General features: G+C 31.3%; 1 long non-coding RNA gene across 1 annotated transcript; it reads left to right on the top strand.

Moving 5' to 3' along the window:
• Window positions 1–819: 819 nt before the first annotated feature.
• Window positions 820–1865, top strand: LOC141672934 (uncharacterized). The gene is made up of 3 exons (XR_012555742.1): window positions 820–937; window positions 1303–1403; window positions 1491–1865. It is a non-coding gene; the product is annotated as an uncharacterized LOC141672934 (long non-coding RNA).
• The last annotated feature ends 17361 nt before the right edge of the window (window positions 1866–19226 follow it).

Genomic DNA, 19226 nt, shown 5'->3' with positions numbered 1-19226 from the left:
TAAAATATTCACATATAATGTAAAACATCAAATTACAGTGAGTTTTTAGAAAACTAAAAAATTAGATAAATTCTTCATAAAAAAATTATTACAAACAAATATAACACAGTTTGAAACACAAGATAGAAATGAGAACTATTCTGAGTACTTTTTTCCATTTAAAAACTATGATAAACTTACTTTGCGCCAAAGGACTTGATTAAGTAATATAATTGATAAATTTACAAAGTACATGATTTATTATTAAATTTATAGTAAAAAAACAAATTAACGCTGACAAAACTATTCGATTTAAATTTTTAGTAACCTACTTTTTGTTTATTGATAAAAATATTCAATGATATAATTTTTTACTTTTTCAATAATATATTGTTGAGGTCTTTGAATTTTTAATCTTTTTAAAATTTAATTTCTTATGCTACATCACCAAAGTAAACAACCATTACTTATCTAAAAACTTAGAGTAATTTAATATTTTACCCTATAATTGAATATATTTTATGGATATAAATAATAACTATAATAGTAAATTATGTAATTCTAACTATTGTTTAGGGTTTTGGGATTAGCTTTTGGGCTTAATTTAGGGCCCTTAAAATTAAATATTTCAAAATAATCACTTGTATAAAGGCCTAAAAATTCAATATTTTAAAATAGTCATATTTATGGAGGCCTTAAATTGAATGGGTATAGTTTCAAGGCCCATTGCACATTCTAGAAGCATGAAAGACTAACAATAGAGCATTATAGAGCATTCTAGAAGGTTAACATTTCTCAATATAAATCAAATGTTGTGATTAGGCAAAGGGGGGCAATCTTCTAATTGCAAAGAAGGGCTCACAAAGTTCTTTTCCAAACCTCTTTTTTCCGTACACCTATATAGAACATATATTATATACAATTTATATATATGCCTGGTATGTGGCTATCACTCTGGGTATATCACTATTACTCTGCTCTTGCTTTTATTCATGTTCCTCTAATTTTATCTATCTATGTTTATTTTTAAGATTTATGTAAAAGAATTATTGAATATTAGTAATGGTCATAGTAAATGTATTCCTATGAGAGAGATTTTTTAAATATAATTTATGTAGTTGTGAATGGTTCAATTTTTTCCAAGGAGGCTAATAAAATGGCAAATGGCAGAAGACATGACTCCCATCAGATCTTGATATCTTACGTTTTTCCTATGGTCCAAATTGTTGTTTCTCTAATTTGACCTCAAATATTCATAATTTTTGTATAAAAAAGTTGTTTATATATCATTATAAGTTACTTGTATTTCTTTACTTATTTTAGCAAACAATGAAGAAAATGCTCCAAGCCAAATTAATGGATGATTGATACTGTTCTAAATGCTAAAAATGATGGAATAAGCTCCCAACCATATAACCCACCAGGTATGTGGTACCAAGAGCATTTGTAAATTAGCATGATATGTGTTATATGATATTTCTAATAATTTGTTTGTATATAAATATTAATAGGGGAGAAGATGATCATCATCTTATATTCAATGAAAAAGATCATACCATAAAATTTTGGGATACTCCGAAAATGTCTGTCAAACCAACCAAGGACAACTGTATCTCAAACCAATGAAGGAGAGTGGAAAGATGAGATAGATAGCTCAGGAAAGAGAATTAGTCTCAACTCCCCTCTCCTGGACTATAGAAAAAAATAGAAAAAATTGGGGACCTCATTTGTACTTATTTGTAACCTTGTTCTGTGTAAAAGAAAAGATGTATACATATATTTATTAGTGCCCATATTAAGAAAATGGTTAGTTGGATAAAATTTTGTATCAAAATTGAGGGCTAGAAAGTAATACATGTCTTAGAATGGGGCATTTATTATCAAGAGAGGCAAAATTTTTCAAAAGAAAATATACTAGCTTCTAAATAAAAATATATATGGTGTTTTTAAATTTGAAATTGATATTTGGTTGTATTACTTGGATTGCTTTGCTAGTATGTAACAAGAATAATTGAATGGTTGGTTGTGTGGAAAAATAAATGCCAAAAAACTCTTATTTTAGGGCATCTCATAAATGATGGCCCACTCTGTTTAATGCATTGAAAAATAATAATAGAGTTAACTTTAAAGAAACTCAAATATTAAAATCAACAAATGTAGGGATAATTTTGAAAAATTATTCTAAAATTTATATTGACACGAGATATGTAGGATAAATTATTTTTTAAAAATAACATGTATAATGAGATGGACATGGTACTACAGGTAGATTTGAGTTAGAAAATTAAGTGTGAAAAGGAAAATTTAGTAACTAAATTTGAATTATTTTAACATTCACAATTTGAAAACTTTGTTGTTATTGTCTCAACCAAGAAAATTAACTATTGTTTGACTGATTCAATTAATAATGAATTAATATTAATTACAAAAAATAAATAGTTGACACTGTTTGAAAAGTAAACTTCACTTAGCATGTATAAGAATTTATATATTTGAAAAGTTTTAAGATAAAGATGTTCCTGGATTTGAATCACAACCTATTCAGCTTGCACAATCTAGGCCTCTATCTCAGTCCAACACTAACGTCCTTCAACCTCCAACGAATCAACATTAAACTAGAGCGGTACTAACCACCAACTCCAATTTTTTCTCCTATCTTTCACCCCACACTAGTGTAGCTACAGTTTTTCTCTAAAACATTTATTTCATCTAATGAGGCTAAAGAACAATTATATATAAATAAATATAAATTTCTAGACTTGAATCTAAAAAAAAATTAAAAACTTTTTATAACGCCCACATAATTAAAATCTTAAAAAATTATGATTTTCTATTAAAAAATGAAATCTATATCAAGTTAACTTCTTCATGACCTATAAAAAAAATTGTAGGGCATCCTTTTGTAGTAATAGCATCCTTTTGTAATAATTGCAATTTTGGAGGTGTGAAAATAAGATGATTTTGTAATCACAGCGTCTCAATTTAACTGTATTTTTGGCCTTCATTTTATTTTGCTACAATCCACCATCATACTCCTTTACCATGTTTTTAGGATATTCTACTTTCAACTCCTTTTTTATTAGTTTCATTTTTAGCATTTTAATATCTAACCATCATTCAAGGTTGATTTAATTTATGTGTTTAAATTTACTCATGATTTTTTTTATTTCATCTTAAGTTAGTTCAAGAATTTATTTTGAAGGAATTTTTATCTCAAATATGATATATTTTTACATTATTTTAAAATAAAATTGAAAGTTCATTTCCTTATCCTAGAGTAGATGAAAGGCACACATAAAATAAAGTAACATAGTTAATTAACAAAATCATAGAAGTGAACAACTTTTATAAATATATGAGCAAAAAATGATTATTTTATGGTGAAATTTTAAAACCCTCCACCAGTTCAATGTATATAGTTTAGGTTAATATATATTGCCCCATTTTCATCTTTCAAAGTTTATGAGTAAAATCATTTTCCATTTAAATTGGAGAAATATGATAGCCTATAGAGTGCAAAATAAATTTTCTACTAATAATGAGTGACAAAAACATAATAATAAGTTTAAACACTCATGGAATAATTAACTACTAATTAACTATGGTAGTATAAAAAATTACCAGGGATTGCCCTTTACATTGTCACATACAAAATAAAGAAATAAGAAAAATAAAATATAACATGTAGATGTATAGCTCTATACTTTTATATGTGTGTGTGAACTCATTAGAATTTGTGACAAAAATTTAGTAAGTCATAAGTTAGATAATACAGGTGAAATATATTAGAATTACTTTATAAGCACTGTTAATGTACTTGCCGTTCACTTAATCTTCAAAGCATATCAAGGGTGGTTAAGTTGTTGGAGCAAACATTTCATAATAAACAGAATATTGATCTAGCTTTATGCAACACTTAAAAAAAGATAAATTAAAACTAATGAGCACTTTGAAAAATAAAACTGAGAAATGTATAAATTAACTTGTTGGTTGCTATGAACTTGCATGGTTTCAAGTACATGTTACACTACTCTGCAACTAATTCATGGTTCATGGTTGAAAGAATAAAAAAAATAGCATTCAACATAATGTTTTAGGACGCAAGTAACAAATTTATATAGATATTTTGAAGATTATTGAAGTTATCTTACCCCTTATGTGTATGTTATATTTTATCTTATCTTGCTAGATCTTCATTTTTTATAGTCAAACACATGCTCACACGTTCACCTTTTTAACGGAAACCAAGATCTTGACCAATGCAGCAATTTTTTATTGGTCTTCATTTTTTTGTCTTACATTTGTCTTTAAATGCACCTTGGTTATATTCACCACCACTACAAACATTTTTTTCCACACCATATATCCATTTTCAACATTGCAAAACACAGCACAAACATTTGAATGTTGCATCTCTTATTCTAGAAATCTGTAATAGTTGTTTAAATAATTTGTATGTTTCTGATATAAGCAAGAGTTGTACGGATGTTTAGGTTGTTATCATCTTAAAGTTAAAGTTATGAGTAAATTTAGAAAGTTTTTCTTGTTGAAATAGATAGCAATCTATATGTTGAGCAAGAATAAAATTGTATGAATAACTCAATAATGCGCGTTTGGATAACTTAACCTAGAACAAAGGACTTGCAAATAACCTATGTTCCACTAGAATGAGTACAAATTGATTATTGGGCATATAAACAATGATCTTTGTAGCTGCAGAGAACAAGACGTCAATACTAGTCTGTATGATATTCATTAATATGTTCATGCAACGAAGGAATAAGTTTGAAGTCATTTAAAGCAGTTATTAGGATTCGTATGAAGATATAAAGGGTTCTAAGTGAAGTTGATTATATATTGTAGAAGAATTAACAATGTTATGGAAAGTTTATAGTACGAAGACCTGAGAATGGAACTAGCCTCCTGTGAACCAGACTATTGCACTAGGCGTCAGGGATCCGTGAAGGGAAACTAAGTATTGTCATTAGAATGATTATTAAGTGAGGATTTATATCTGAATATAAATTTTATATGGTTAATACGATGACTCGGATAGAAGTCATGAAGATGGGACAGTTTAAGGGTTAAAGTGCTATCGAGAAACTAAGTCAAAATGATTACTACTTTGTAGTAGGAGTCAACAAGGCTATCTATTAGCTAGTAGGAGTAACTACCTTATTGTATGCCTCAAAAACTAAGTACTAGAAGTAGTCTTGACCTAGTAGAAGCAACAGGGAAGAAATAAGCTCAACTACTAACTTAAAAATGTATTTAGCTCACTCTAGCGTAAGTGTGGTGTTCTAGTCCCCTTGTAGGCACAAGTAACTTTAAAATTCTAAGATAAAACCCTTATTGGGTGCTAGGAGGCGCAAGTAACACTCCATGTGTCCTTGTAATATGCCGTAATTTTTAGATATCGATTAATAATAGAATAATAGAAAAAAGTATTAAAATTTGATTAAGATTAGGATTTAAAATTGAATTAGAATACCGGGCCTAAAATTTGGATCAGATTCTAATATGGATAACTTGTAGGTTAAGATATAGGGTTTTGTATGGTTATAAATAGATCCTATTCATCTTCCTCATTTTTATTCATAAAATTCGTAGGGCTCTTCTCGACATAAATCAGTAATCTTGTAAAATTCGTAGAAAATTCATCGTAAGTCGGAATTCAGTGATCCTAGACTTTTCGGAAAGATCTTTTCGCTCTCTACAACTTTCGTGGTTTATGTTTTCCGAGATAATGTCGTTTAGAGGGTCATAAAGGGTAAATTCAGATCAGGTCAGGTTTTGAGGTAAGTTTTTGATCGATCTTGCTAGATTTTCTAAATTATGTGATACGTGTATATTTGATTATCAAAACATAGGCTAAGTGATGATATATTTGAAAGTATTATGTGTTATAGTATACGTTTATTGTATATGTATGGGGTCTCGACGATAATTTTGGATCTTTGATTTGTGCCATGGTTTGTGAAAATATCGAATAAGAACTTAGGACCGTAGTCACCGGATTGTAGTGACAGTTTTCAGAAAATTTAGGACCGTTATCACCGGGTTGTAGTGATCGTGGCATGGATTAAGGATTTTGAATTATTGTTGTTTATGTGGTATGTGTATTATGTGTATCGAATAAGAATAAGAATAAGAATATGTATCGAAAGTGTTTGTTTCGTATATCGTATCGTATCGAGTATCGTATTTTGTTATATGTGTTCATGTTACTTGGCCTGCTAGTTGGATCGATTGGTCTCTTGCTGGGCTGTATAGCTCATTCTTACAATTTCAGGTTTCGTTTAAGAGTTCGAGTTGGATAGCATTGAAGTTTCGAGGACTTAGATTGGAGTAGATTGATATTTGGAATTCCGCTTTTAGCTGCGCTTTTGTAATCGTAATCTTTGTAATAGAATTTAGGATTAAAAGTGTAGTTTGTATTAGTTTCGATTTAGGTTTAATAGTCCGGAAGTGCGGGCTGTTACAGTCCTTCTAGGCGCAACTAGCTCTAAAATCTAAGGCAAATGACATGGTTACTCACTCTAGGCACAAGTGACATGTGCTAGACCTTTGTAAGCGTGAGTGGAATGTAAGAACCCAAATTTTTGACATCGGTAAAAGACCTTTATTAATATTAACCTTACGGTTTAATAAAAACTTTTGCGACCACACCATATACGAGTTTTTTATTTAAGATTCCGAGTTGATATTGTGATTATACGTACCAAATGAGTGTATGTAAACGCGATTAGTTTTCGAAGAAAACGAACTTTGAAAAATGACCGTATCTATGAACCATCAAGGATTACGAGAATCACAATATAATTTGAAATTGAAAATCCTACAAATTCAAATCCAAGTATGATACTTCAAAACATAAAAAACGTCTAAGAAAGGAATTACACCGCGAACCGTTTACGAGAATTTATTACGAAAATGAATAAGCGACCGAGCGAACGCGTAAACGAATAAATAAACCTATCAAACTAATCTAACTATACTAGCTAACTATGGTAAGAAACTAACCACGATCAAGTAACCAAATAGTAACCTAGTTAGATAGGAAATGATAACCTAAAGGCTAGTAATAGTAAACCTAAAGTGTAAACTAAGTAGAATAGCTTGCAAACCTTAGATTCAAGCCAAGATATTCATGGATTTAGTAGTACTATGATATATACTAAATCATATCTCACAAATCTTCTAAGAGAAGCACTTCCAAGAAGCAACAAAACTATGTCTCTCTCTTCAAAACACAATGCTGAAATTTTCAAGAACACCATGGAACGAAAAATTCATATCAGATCTTATACTCATTTACAAATCACCAAATTTTAACTAAAACTTCCTCATAATATGTATAAGGTACGTTCAAAATTTAATGGTCATTGGATTAGTATAGCATAGTCAAATCCTTGCTCAAAATTGGTGGTGAATAGTAACTCCAAAAATCTCTTTTTGTTTTCTTGATTTTCATGGCATGTTTTAGGATCCTTAAGCATAACCAATCCCTCCCAAGGTTCAACCATAAAGAATATAACCTCCCAAGCTATGAAGAAAGGTATAAACCTTCATCCAAACTTTGTCTAAGTTTTAAGTTTCAAGAAAAGTAAGGATCTTGGATATAAGTATGGTTTTGATCATTGATTTGATATTATCTTGATGTTTAGTTAGTTAGTATTAAGATTGATATTTGTTGCATCAAGAACATGATGTTCTTGAGATGAGTTAGTGTTGAGATGATGATTTGATGGTTGTTGATGGTGCTATAATCATTTAAGACGTAAACAAAACACGGATCGTAATCGTAACCTCATTAAAATGAACAAAACTCAACTTAAGTTTATGCAGAAGTTCCTGAATGTATGGATTATAGTTTCTTGAAAGGTGATAGAAAATTTTATGAGGATCGTTTAGGCGCTTAAATCGCTTCATTTTGATTTACGAATCAAAAGTTATGACCGTTTTAGTAAAAGCGATTTGCGCAACAAAAACTGCTACAAATTATGAACTTTGTAATTAGAAATGATCGACTTAAAAATATTTAAAAATCATAAAATTTTTATAGAGGGTAAGAAATATATTTTATTAACTTTATAAATATTTCAAGTAAAAATATTGAATTTTCAATTTTATAAAAATGTCGGAGCCGAGGTCGCGCAGAGTAAGAACCCCAAACTCAACCCACTGCCATTAACTGCCTTTTCGGGATTTTTACCCTTTCTACCAGAAAACTATTTTCAGATAATGTGTTTAAAATTTTTTCTAGATCGTGCACGCGAAAACAGTGCGTTAATTGAGTTAACGGTTTGAGAGATATCAACGTTTCAGTGAAAGCGGTTTGAATAGTAAAACTCCGTAGTTGACCAAACTTTTGAAATGCTTTTCACCTAATTAAATTCAATTTTATCAAAATAAAACTTTTATGATAAATATTATAAGCACTCAAGAAGCTCCTCGAGGTAGTTTTGTATTGAAATATTATTTTTACTATTTATTAAAATGATAGAGTGCGAGTCGCTTAATAGTAACATTCGGTAAAGTCAACTCTAGAAGACCACTTTGACCGTCCGTTTCGAACAAGAATTGATACTTATTTCGAGTCGGTCGAATATTGAAAATTTTGAAGTATTGTACTTATTAGAAATATAAGTTAGTGATGGGATTAGGAATATTGATTAAGATTATGATATTTGTTGATTAGAAAACCCGAAATGAGAGGAAGTCGGGAAAGGTATCTTGGACTTCAGGGAAGTTTTCAAACTCTACCTTTTAAGAACTGTTGTGCTGTGATTGCTTTTAAATACTGAAATATATGCATGATAAATGTTTTACGGTGATTTACAAATTTTATATATTGAATCATAAGATATGATGATTTTGGTATAATAAAAGTTTCAGATTTGAAACGATATATTTAGACCGAGGATTGGTCCGTGTAAGTTTATGAAAATCCGGAAGTATTCCAGAGTTGTTATATTTGAGAAATGTTAACGCTAGAGAGTAGCGTGATATGTATATTGTAGACCGAGAGTCGATCGGTATGTATATTATAGTAAAAACCCGGGAACCATCTTGGAGATGTTTTGGACGATCAAAACTCCGTATTTATTTTATTCCAAGGGACTCGATGTCCACTTGCGAAGTATTAAATACCTCGAATTTATTTAAAACGATTTCCAAAGATCGTATTCCCTCAACCATATTTAATCACTCGAACAATGAATATTATTTCAGATATTTATTTAATATACGTGAAGTATTCTCCAACGATTATTTATTTCAAATTCGATTGATTATATTATTAAAGATTACTTTAATTATTTAAACGTAAAATAGTTGGGGAATATTATTTCAAATGTTTCTTTAAAACATAATCATTTGAGGTCTAATTAATTTAATAATTATTATTTATTTATTATTTATTATTTATTTATTTATTAAATAATTTATTATAATTCAAAAATCATAAAACCTAATTTAAAATATTTTCTAAGTTTCAGAAAATCATATTAATACTTTCAGATCATCGAAGAATATTATCTCGATATATTTTAAAAATTTTGAATATAGTTTCAAAAGAAACTCCCCCTTATTTATCTATTTGTTGACAATGCTCAACTCACATTATCTTAGTACTTCCTCCGAAAATTCTCGGAAGAACATATATATAAATATATTAGATGAGTTGTCCCTATCAACAAGCAAAACGCTTGGGGAACTTCGATATAGTTTGATGATTCTTAAATGGACATAGGAGGCGTAGAGATCTAGTACTTCGTGGACTGGGGAGACTGCTATATAAATTTTCTGTATGAGAAGGTACCATGTGTACTGAGGGACATACGAAGTATGCAAAATATACCCGGGATGAATTGGGAAACATATATAGCCCGAATGCGCCTAGGGTGACAAACGGGCGTGTGGAAGTCATCCATCTACATCTAGAAAAGTATAACGTTATATGACTGATCATCGTATCTCGAGGGCTGCGATGAAAGTCCTATTCTTCCAATTGGAATTGAGATGCAATACCGTAACCCAAGCCTAGGCGCTGGGTTTACCATTAAGGTATTTGTAGACTGATAAGGTAATCAAAAACATTGTTTTGAAATTAGGTGTGTATCACCAAGAAAACTAGTTGAATAAGTACACATCCTTATACGGATTAATATAATTTCCTTTAACATTCTTTTTCATACTGGCGATTATTATGGCTGAGCATTATTTCTCGCTCTTGGTTTCTTTTAAATGTCACAACACAACAGATAACCAGTATGCCGGTGTGGGACTTAGTCGCTTGCAGTCATGGGGAGAATCCCTGGAAGCTTTGTCTCATGTGGGCCAGAGTAGCAGATAGGTATCAGATATCAGTCGTAGGTATTGTAACTTCATGTAGAGGTTACGAATAATTGTTTGAGATCTTGTAAAGTACATTTAAGTTTTAATAACAGATGATACTTGTTGTACGTCGTTTCTAAGGCTATAACTTGTGAGTGTGTGAGATTGGGGGTCTATGATATGGAATTATTGGATTATTGAGTTAATACAGGTTATACATGATTGAAGGATTACGTGACGACCAAGATTCCTGACCCCGAATTTGGGGACGTTACCGAAATGGTACCAGACCAATAAGTTATAGTACTTAGAGACGAGAGTATTAGGAATCTATCTAGATGCGAGATTGCGTAAAAGCTCATACATAGTTCATCATTGGACTACCGGATGTAGCTCCAATGTGTAGGTTAGGGTAATTTATATTTGAAGTATTCAAGAATGACTAATAGGACCATTGGAGATTATCAGAATGATGAGAAGAAAAATTAGAATCAAATATGATTTGGAAAGGAGGTGGATGTAAAAATCGGAGCTGGGTCTCTAGGGAATCTGGGGTAAAGACGGTATTACCAATACCATATGTTCATTTTGATAACACGAGTCTGGTTACTCGTAGTTCTTTATATTTTTCCCATAAAGGGGCATCACAGGTGAGTACTATGAAGTCTAATTATTAATATACAATTGAGGTTACTACCCAACTAGTTAAAGGTATTATTTTAAAAATAAGGATATTAATACCGTATGAATAGCGAATTCAGCAGAGATAGTGTCCACTATTCCCTTGAAGATTTTATTTCCATTAAGGAATAGTTGAACGTAATATATGAATGTTATCGTAAGACGAGTACACTACATGATATTATTATTGTGCTTAACATATAAGGTTATAATGGCTTAGCTCAAAAATTAAGAGCATCGAGAATCGATGGCATGTCTACAATTAAATGGCGTAAGATTACAATGAGCGATGGTTCGATCTTAGAACCTTCTAAAAGGATATACCAGTCAGTCTAGAGCGGAATTCTTTGATAGGAATAATATCAGAGACTATGTATATATATTTGTAGACCTCAATATATTCGGTAACGTATGTTCAATTACACACACATACCACCGAACTTATGGACTGCATTGAGATCCCTGAGAGATCTATTTGATCTGTTCCTAGAGGGAACTGGCCACTTGTAATTAGTAATGGATGCATGTAGAAGGCCCCTATCGGCTTAACAGATGCTTTTAGAATATTCTGAATAAGGTCTTCAAGGTAAAACACCAGAATGACAGATATACATACGAAAGTCAAGATAGTAAGCGATTTTAAAATGATGTTGAAAGAGACACTAGCTGAAATATGGAATTACAATGATGATGAGATGGTATCATCCTCAGACGGATAATGATGAGATTTAGGATAATCAGTGAAATATTTTGGCATCTACTCACCGTCACACTACTCCTTCCAAAGTGTTTATCATTCGCATTGCCTTGATAAGTCATATCAGGCAATCCTTTTAGTTCCCTACTTTGAACTTCTGATGTGACCAACAACTTGAATAGTCTTTCTCCGCATCAGGACTTATTCAATTCCTTTAGTGGATCCATGAACTTTCATTCATATATTATGATCTTCTTGTTCAGCTCAAAGTTATTTATACTTCATTTAAATTATCCCAGAGATTTTTAATAAATTTTCCTCAATTCATCGATGGATATTCATAATGAGTATCTTCAATTGTTTCTTCTTTCTTACTTACTGTTCTCAGTAGAGATTGTAAATATCTAACAAATTGTTAAAAACATGGATAATTTAATATTCATAGATTCCTCGGTAATCCTTTTCTTCTATTCGAGATGAGATTGTATATTGAACTTTGAAATCATAGTAAGGGTATCAATTTGATATTGGTATTCCCAATTCAATTATATTTAAGAATCTGATAAAGTATGTGAACAAGGGCACCTCTGAGTGTATCATTTTATTGGCAAGAATTATTTGATGAGAGACTATCGATTATTCCGATGCCAAGACCACTCGATTCAGAGTTATAATTGTCTCTCTCGGCCCAAATTTGAAAACTCTTTATTTCAATATCGTCATCCGGGTAGCCACAAATTTCTTCAGTGGTTATGATGTTGAGATTTTTTTTAACAAAATGAAATATGCATAGTTGCATATGTTCTCCTGAATGACTAGTTAATTGTCCTAACTAGTCGAAATTCTTTTAGTTGATCCATGAACTTTCATTCATAGATTATGATCTTCTTGTTCACCTCAGAGCTATTTATACTTCATTTAAATTATCCAAGAGATTTTTAATAAATTTTCCTCCATTCATCGATGAATATTCATAATGAGTATGTTCAATTGATTCTTCTTTCTTACTTACTCTTCTCAGTCGAGATTGTAAATATCTAACAAATTGTTAAAAAACATGGATGAGTTAAATTCCATAGATTCCTCGATAATCCTTTTCTTCTATTCGGGATGAGATTGTATATTGAACTTTGAAATCATAGTAAGGGTATTAATTTGATATTGGTATTCCGAATTCAATTCTATTTAAGAATCTTATAAAGTATGTGAACAAGGGCTCCTCTGAGTGTACCATTTTATTGGCAAGAAATATTTGATGAGAGACTATCGATTGTTCTGATGCCAAGACCACTCGATTCAGAGTTATAATTGTCTTTCTCGGCCCAAATTTGAAAACTCTTTATTTCAAAATCGTCATCGAGGTAGCCACAAATTTCTTCAGTGGTTATGATGTTGAGATTTTTTTTGACAAAATGAAATATGCTAAGTTGCATATGTTCTCCTGAATGACTAGTTAATTGTCCTAACTAGTCGAAATTCTTTTAGTTGATCCAAGAACTTTCATTCATAGATTATGATCTTCTTGTTCAGCTCAGAGCTATTTATACTTCATTTAAATTATCCAAGAGATTTTTAATAAATTTTCCTCCATTCATCGATGAATATTCATAATGAGTATGTTCAATTGATTCTTCTTTCTTACATACTCTTCTCAGTAGAGATTGTAAATATCTAACAAATTGTTAAAAAACATGGATGATTTAATATCCATAGATTCCTCGATAATCCTTTTCTTCTATTCGGGATGAGATTGTATATTGAACTTTGAAATCATAGTAAGGGTATTAATTTGATATTGGTATTCCGAATTCAATTCTATTTAAGAATCTGATAAAGTATGTGAACAAGTGCTCCTCTGAGTGTACCATTTTATTGGAAAGAAATATTTGATGAGAGACTATCGATTGTTCCGATGCCAAGACCACTCGATTCAGAGTTATAATTGTCTTTCTCGGCCCAAATTTGAAAACTCTTTATTTGAAAATCGTCATCGGGGTATCCATAAATTTCTTCAGTGGTTATGATGTTGAGATTTTTTTTGACAAAATGAAATATGCTAAGTTGCATATGTTCTCCTGAATGACTAGTTAATTGTCCTAACTAGTCGAAATTCTTTTAGTTGATCCATGAACTTTCATTCATAGATTATGATCTTCTTGTTCAGCTCAGAGCTATTTATACTTCATTTAAATTATCCAAGAGATTTTTAATAAATTTTCCTCAATTCATCGATGAATATTCATAATGAGTATCTTCAATTGATTCTTCTTTCTTATTTACTCTTCTCAGTCGAGATTGTAAATATCTAACAAATTGTTAAAAACATGGATGATTTAATATCCATTGATTCCTCGGTAATCCTTTTCTTCTATTCGGGATGAGATTGTGTATTGAACTTTGAAATCATAGTAAGGGTATCAATTTGATATTGGTATTCCGAATTCAATTCTATTTAAGAATCTGATAAAGTATGTGAACAAGGGCTCCTCTGAGTGTACCATTTTATTGGCAAGAAATATTTGATGAGAGACTATCGATTGTTCCGATGCCAAGACCACTCGATTCGGAGTTATAATTGTCTTTCTCGGCCCAAATTTCAAAACTCTTTATTTCAAAATCGTCATCGAGGTAGCCACAAATTTCTTCAGTGGTTATGATGTTGAGATTTTTTTTAACAAAATGAAATATGCTTAGTTGCATATGTTCTCCTGAATGACTAGTTAATTGTCCTAACTAGTCGAAATTCTTTTATTCTTCTTTCTTACTTACTCTTCTCAGTCGAGATTGTAAATATCTAACAAATTGTTAAAAACATGGATGATTTAATATCCATAGATTACTCGATAATCATTTTCTTCTATTCGGGATGAGATTGTATATTGAAGTTTGAAATCATAGTAAGGGTATCAATTTTATATTGGTATTCCAAATTCAATTATAATTAAGAATCTGATAAAGTATGTGAACAAGGGCACCTCTGAGTGTACAATTTTATTGGGAAGAAATATTTGATGAGAGACTATCGATTGTTCCGATGCCAAGACCACTCGATTCAGAGTTATTATTGTCTTTCTCGGCCCAAATTTGAAAACTCTTTATTTCAAAATCGTCATCCGGGTAGCCACAAATTTCTTCAGTGGTTATGATGTTGAGATTTTTTTTTAACAAAATGAAATATGCTTAGTTGCATATGTTCTCCTGAATGACTAGTTAATTGTCCTAACTAGTCGAAATTTTAATTAATACGATAGAAGCCTAGTTAATCGTCCTAGCTAGTTGTTATGGGCCAAACCAATTGAGCTGGCCATTTTCTTAGTTGGTTGATAATATTTCTTGATATGGGCTAGGTATTATTTTTCTAGTTCCACTTCCAATCAAATTTTTATTATTCCATAGTGCATTATATATGCAAAATTTAATTGTTGATGAAATTTTCGAGGAATGATTTAATTGAGACCTAACTAGGTCGCCCGCTCAAACGAGAATTCATATTCAGTTTTATGAAATATTTTGTTCATGAAATATTTTATTCTTTCGTTTATATAATGAATATCGAATTAAAATCATAAAGTGATTGAAGAATAATATACTTCCCTATTTGTCAATCAATGAATGATATTTCTTCAATCAAATTAACATCTCTTTGAAACCTCAATGGTTAACCTTTGGTTGAGGATGTTATTTCAAATATCCTTCATTATTCGAAAATAAAGGTATTCTTTCAATGGGGAAATCTTACAAGTATCATTCATATGATATTATTATTTAACAATCATTTCTTTCAATGTATATTCTCTATAATATCACAATATAAAATTCTAAGGACATGGAAGGATAATCCTTGTTGTATTCTTTCTTCCAAGTTATAAATCTTTTGAGTATGGTGACTCTTTTATTCAGAGCTCATTATTTCTTCAGATATTAGATTTTAAAATCTTGTTAAGATTGTCTAAATTCACTACACCAAATATGGCCTATTGCAAGACCAAAAAAGTGTTGTGGTAGACCCAATATGTATTACAATAGAATCTATGGTAACATATTTGCCAAAAACCAGCGTTGCGTTTGTGGCCGTTTCCATAGACCCTTTTTGTAACGAATTTTAGTCTATTGTAATACTTTCTTGGTTATTACAATAGAGCTTTTTTGTAACACTTTGTCCTGTTGTTGTAACATTTTTAAATTGTTACAATAGATCTTGTAACACTTTTGTTAACATTTTAATATGTAAATATGTTACAAAATGGAGTTTTAGTAACACTTATTTCTATTTTTGTAACATTTAAGGGTGTTACAATAGAACTTTGCAACACTTTAGTGTAACATTTTTATATTTAAAATGTTACAAAATCGAGTTATTGTAACATTTTTTGCAACATTTTATACTATTTGTAACAAATTTTGGGTTTTTAGTAACATGTGCTTGCAACATTTTTATCTCCTAGTGTAATACTTTAAATGTATATGGCAACATTTTTGTGCAACACTTTTATATGGTAAAACTACAATATGTTGTTTGTGATTACAATAACCTGACAAATACTTGTCAAAATCCTGAAAACACATTCCAGTTTGCAATTTAGCAAATCCAACAATAACAAGTGGCAACAAACCACATACTGCATCATAGTCTAAACATCAAACCAAGTACTGATAATATAGTCTAAATATCAAACCAAGTACTGATAATAGTCTAAACATCAGCAACAATATTTTTGGACCAAAATATCAAAAGACCAAGTACAAAAAGTATGCACATAGAAATAAAACTACTGAGCATCATTCATCAGAAATTGTAGTTTCAGTATCATCCTGTTTGCTGTCCACCTGATTGTCATCCTCCAAATTCTCATCACCATGATCACTATCCTCGCTTTCATCCGTAGCAGCAGCACAAAGCTCTTGAACATCAATGTCGCTGAAATTTGGATTGATTTCTCCAAGTCTTGTCACCACTTTGGTCATTTTATCAAACACCTTTCTTTCTATCATCTCTTGCATTTCAGCCATGAGTTCCTCCCTTATTGTGTTTTTCAACTCAGTGAAATTAGTAGGCACAGTACTGCCTAGATCTTTTAGCTGCTGAGTCTTCTTTGTTTTTCTGCATTTCCCCGATCTGCCAAGAAGCCAATTCGGTCCATGACTTGGTTTTTTACCAGCTTGGTCCCCACTGCCATCTTCAGCAACCAATGTAGTCTACCAAATTAACAGGTATAAAACATTAGTATCATGTTCCGTAGCTTAAAAATGAAAATTAAAATGACTTGCTCCCTATAACTGAAAATGAGTAATTTAAATTACCATGTATTCGCGTCCTTCTTTTCGTTTACGGGTTTTCACATAAATTTTATCCCTGGGAGCTAGTTGCTTAGGTGATATTTTTTTTCTTTGCTTTCTACAAAGATAAACCAAGAACTCAAGAAAAATTCAGAAGAAAAAGTGAACCTATGAAATTGTAAATAGATAATAAAAAAACATCAATTTTATAAATTATGGACATACAATTTTCTCCCCAATTTGTGCAAAGCTTTTACGACCAGCAGTGTGCGTTTCGACAATTAACTTGTGATTTTTAGCATTTTTCTGAGCTCGATCCTGATCATTCAATAATGTGCAAACAATTAATTAATTTCCAACATGATGTAGAGTACTGGCTAGCTGTTCAATATTTAAAATGCATACCTTCACGTCTTTATTTCCCCAGTATTTAAGTAAAATCTTAAATTCTTCAACTGAAACAACATTTGGCCTATTTTTGAGTCTGTCCTCGTCATTATCATACTTAAGATAATGGTTCTTCTTAAATCAGCTTTTGTGCAGCCTCCACAAAGCACAAATTGTTCGTAATGTGTACGTCCTTCCTTCCTCAGGAATATCATATTTTGACTAGCAAAATTAGTTAGCATAAACTCTGATGTTAAATCCGCTGCAAATGTTAAAAAACTTAAAAAGGCCAAAGGATCCAAGCAAGTCTGGGTCCTTAAAACTAACCATTAGTGGTCTTTGTGATTGCAGGGCAACAGGAAGAATATCCTAGTTCTGGACAGTGGATGTTCAGGACTTATAACAGGAAATAAAGCCCTGCTATCAGATTTTATGGAGAAAGCTGGCCCAGAAGTTTCTTGTGGAGATGGCAAATTGGAAAAACTCTGGGATATGGCAAGATTAATCCTGGGAATGTCATCATTAAAAAAGTAGCTCTTATCTCAAGACTTAAACACAATCTGTTGAGTATAAGTCAAATCTGTGACAGAGGTTTTCATGTGGATTTCTTCGAAGAACACTGTGAAGTTATAAGTAATTCAACATGTAAAGTGGTTCTAAAAGGATACAAGCATGGTAACATTTATGAAGCCAGACTTTCAGCAAGTACTGATGGTTCATCAATGTGTCTGTTTTGTAGAGCATCAATTGAAGAAAGCTGGAATTGGCACAAGAAACTCTCCCATTTAAATTTCAACAATATAAATGAGCTTGTAAAGAAAGATCTTGTGAGAGGACTGCCAAAAACAGTATTTGCTCCTGATGGCCTTTATGATTCATGTCAGAAGGCAACAACAAACAAAATCTTCTTTCACGAGCAAATTTGAGTCATCAATTCTTGAGCCTTATCACCTACTGCATGTTGATCTATTTGGTCTAGTCAATGTCATGTCAATTACAAAGAAGAAATATTTTATGGTTATAGTGGATGAGTTCACAAGGTACACTTAGATGTACTTCTTGCACAAGAAGACTGAAACTGCATCTACCCTAACTGATCATATTAAACAGTTGGATAAATTGATCAAAGATTCTGTTAAAATTATAATGAGTGATAATGGCACTGAGTTCAAGAATTCAATCATGGAAGAGTTCTGCAAAGATCATGGAATCAAATAGGAATTTTCTGCACCTGGAACTCCATAGCAAAATGGAGTTGTAAAAAGAAAGAACAGGACTCTCATTGAAGCATAACTTCAGGATCAAATAATAATTAGATCCAAGGCATAACTGATAAGAGTAATTACATTAAAACATAAAGAAAAAATACCTGCAAATTTTCAAGAGCCAATCAGCGACTTGTCCTCTGTTTCTGCAGGGCATCCACTGTCACAAAATTTCATTTTGCTTGTAGACCTGTTGGTGCAATAACAGTTTAACAATATGTAATATTTTAACATGCACAAATTGAATGCATCATCAACATGAAAATCTATTACCTTCAAAAAATTGTGTTCTTGGTCGCGCAACTACATGGGGTTGAACCTGTTGCTTAGCCTCTACAGATTGGTCAACCACATCATTGACATAAAAATCCAACCTTTCACCTTCAACTTTGCTTAGGAATGCAGTTAAGTCAGCATCGGACTGAACCAAGTGCCAACCTGAAGGAACCTTCTTCACATAAACACCACCAATTTCCTTGTATTTCAGCACATCTAGCACATACTCCATCAGAACCGTGTACGAGAATCGGTTTGCATCAACATACTCCAAAATCACTTTACAGGTCCCACCGACATATTTGGATTTTATAAAAGTTCCCTTG

The sequence above is a fragment of the Apium graveolens genome, chromosome 7 (genome assembly GCF_009905375.1).
Source record: "Apium graveolens cultivar Ventura chromosome 7, ASM990537v1, whole genome shotgun sequence".
In the NCBI taxonomy this organism is placed as follows: Eukaryota; Viridiplantae; Streptophyta; class Magnoliopsida; order Apiales; family Apiaceae; genus Apium; species Apium graveolens.
The sequence above is the reverse complement of the archived record's forward strand: the minus strand, read 5'-3'. Positions and strand labels throughout refer to the sequence as shown.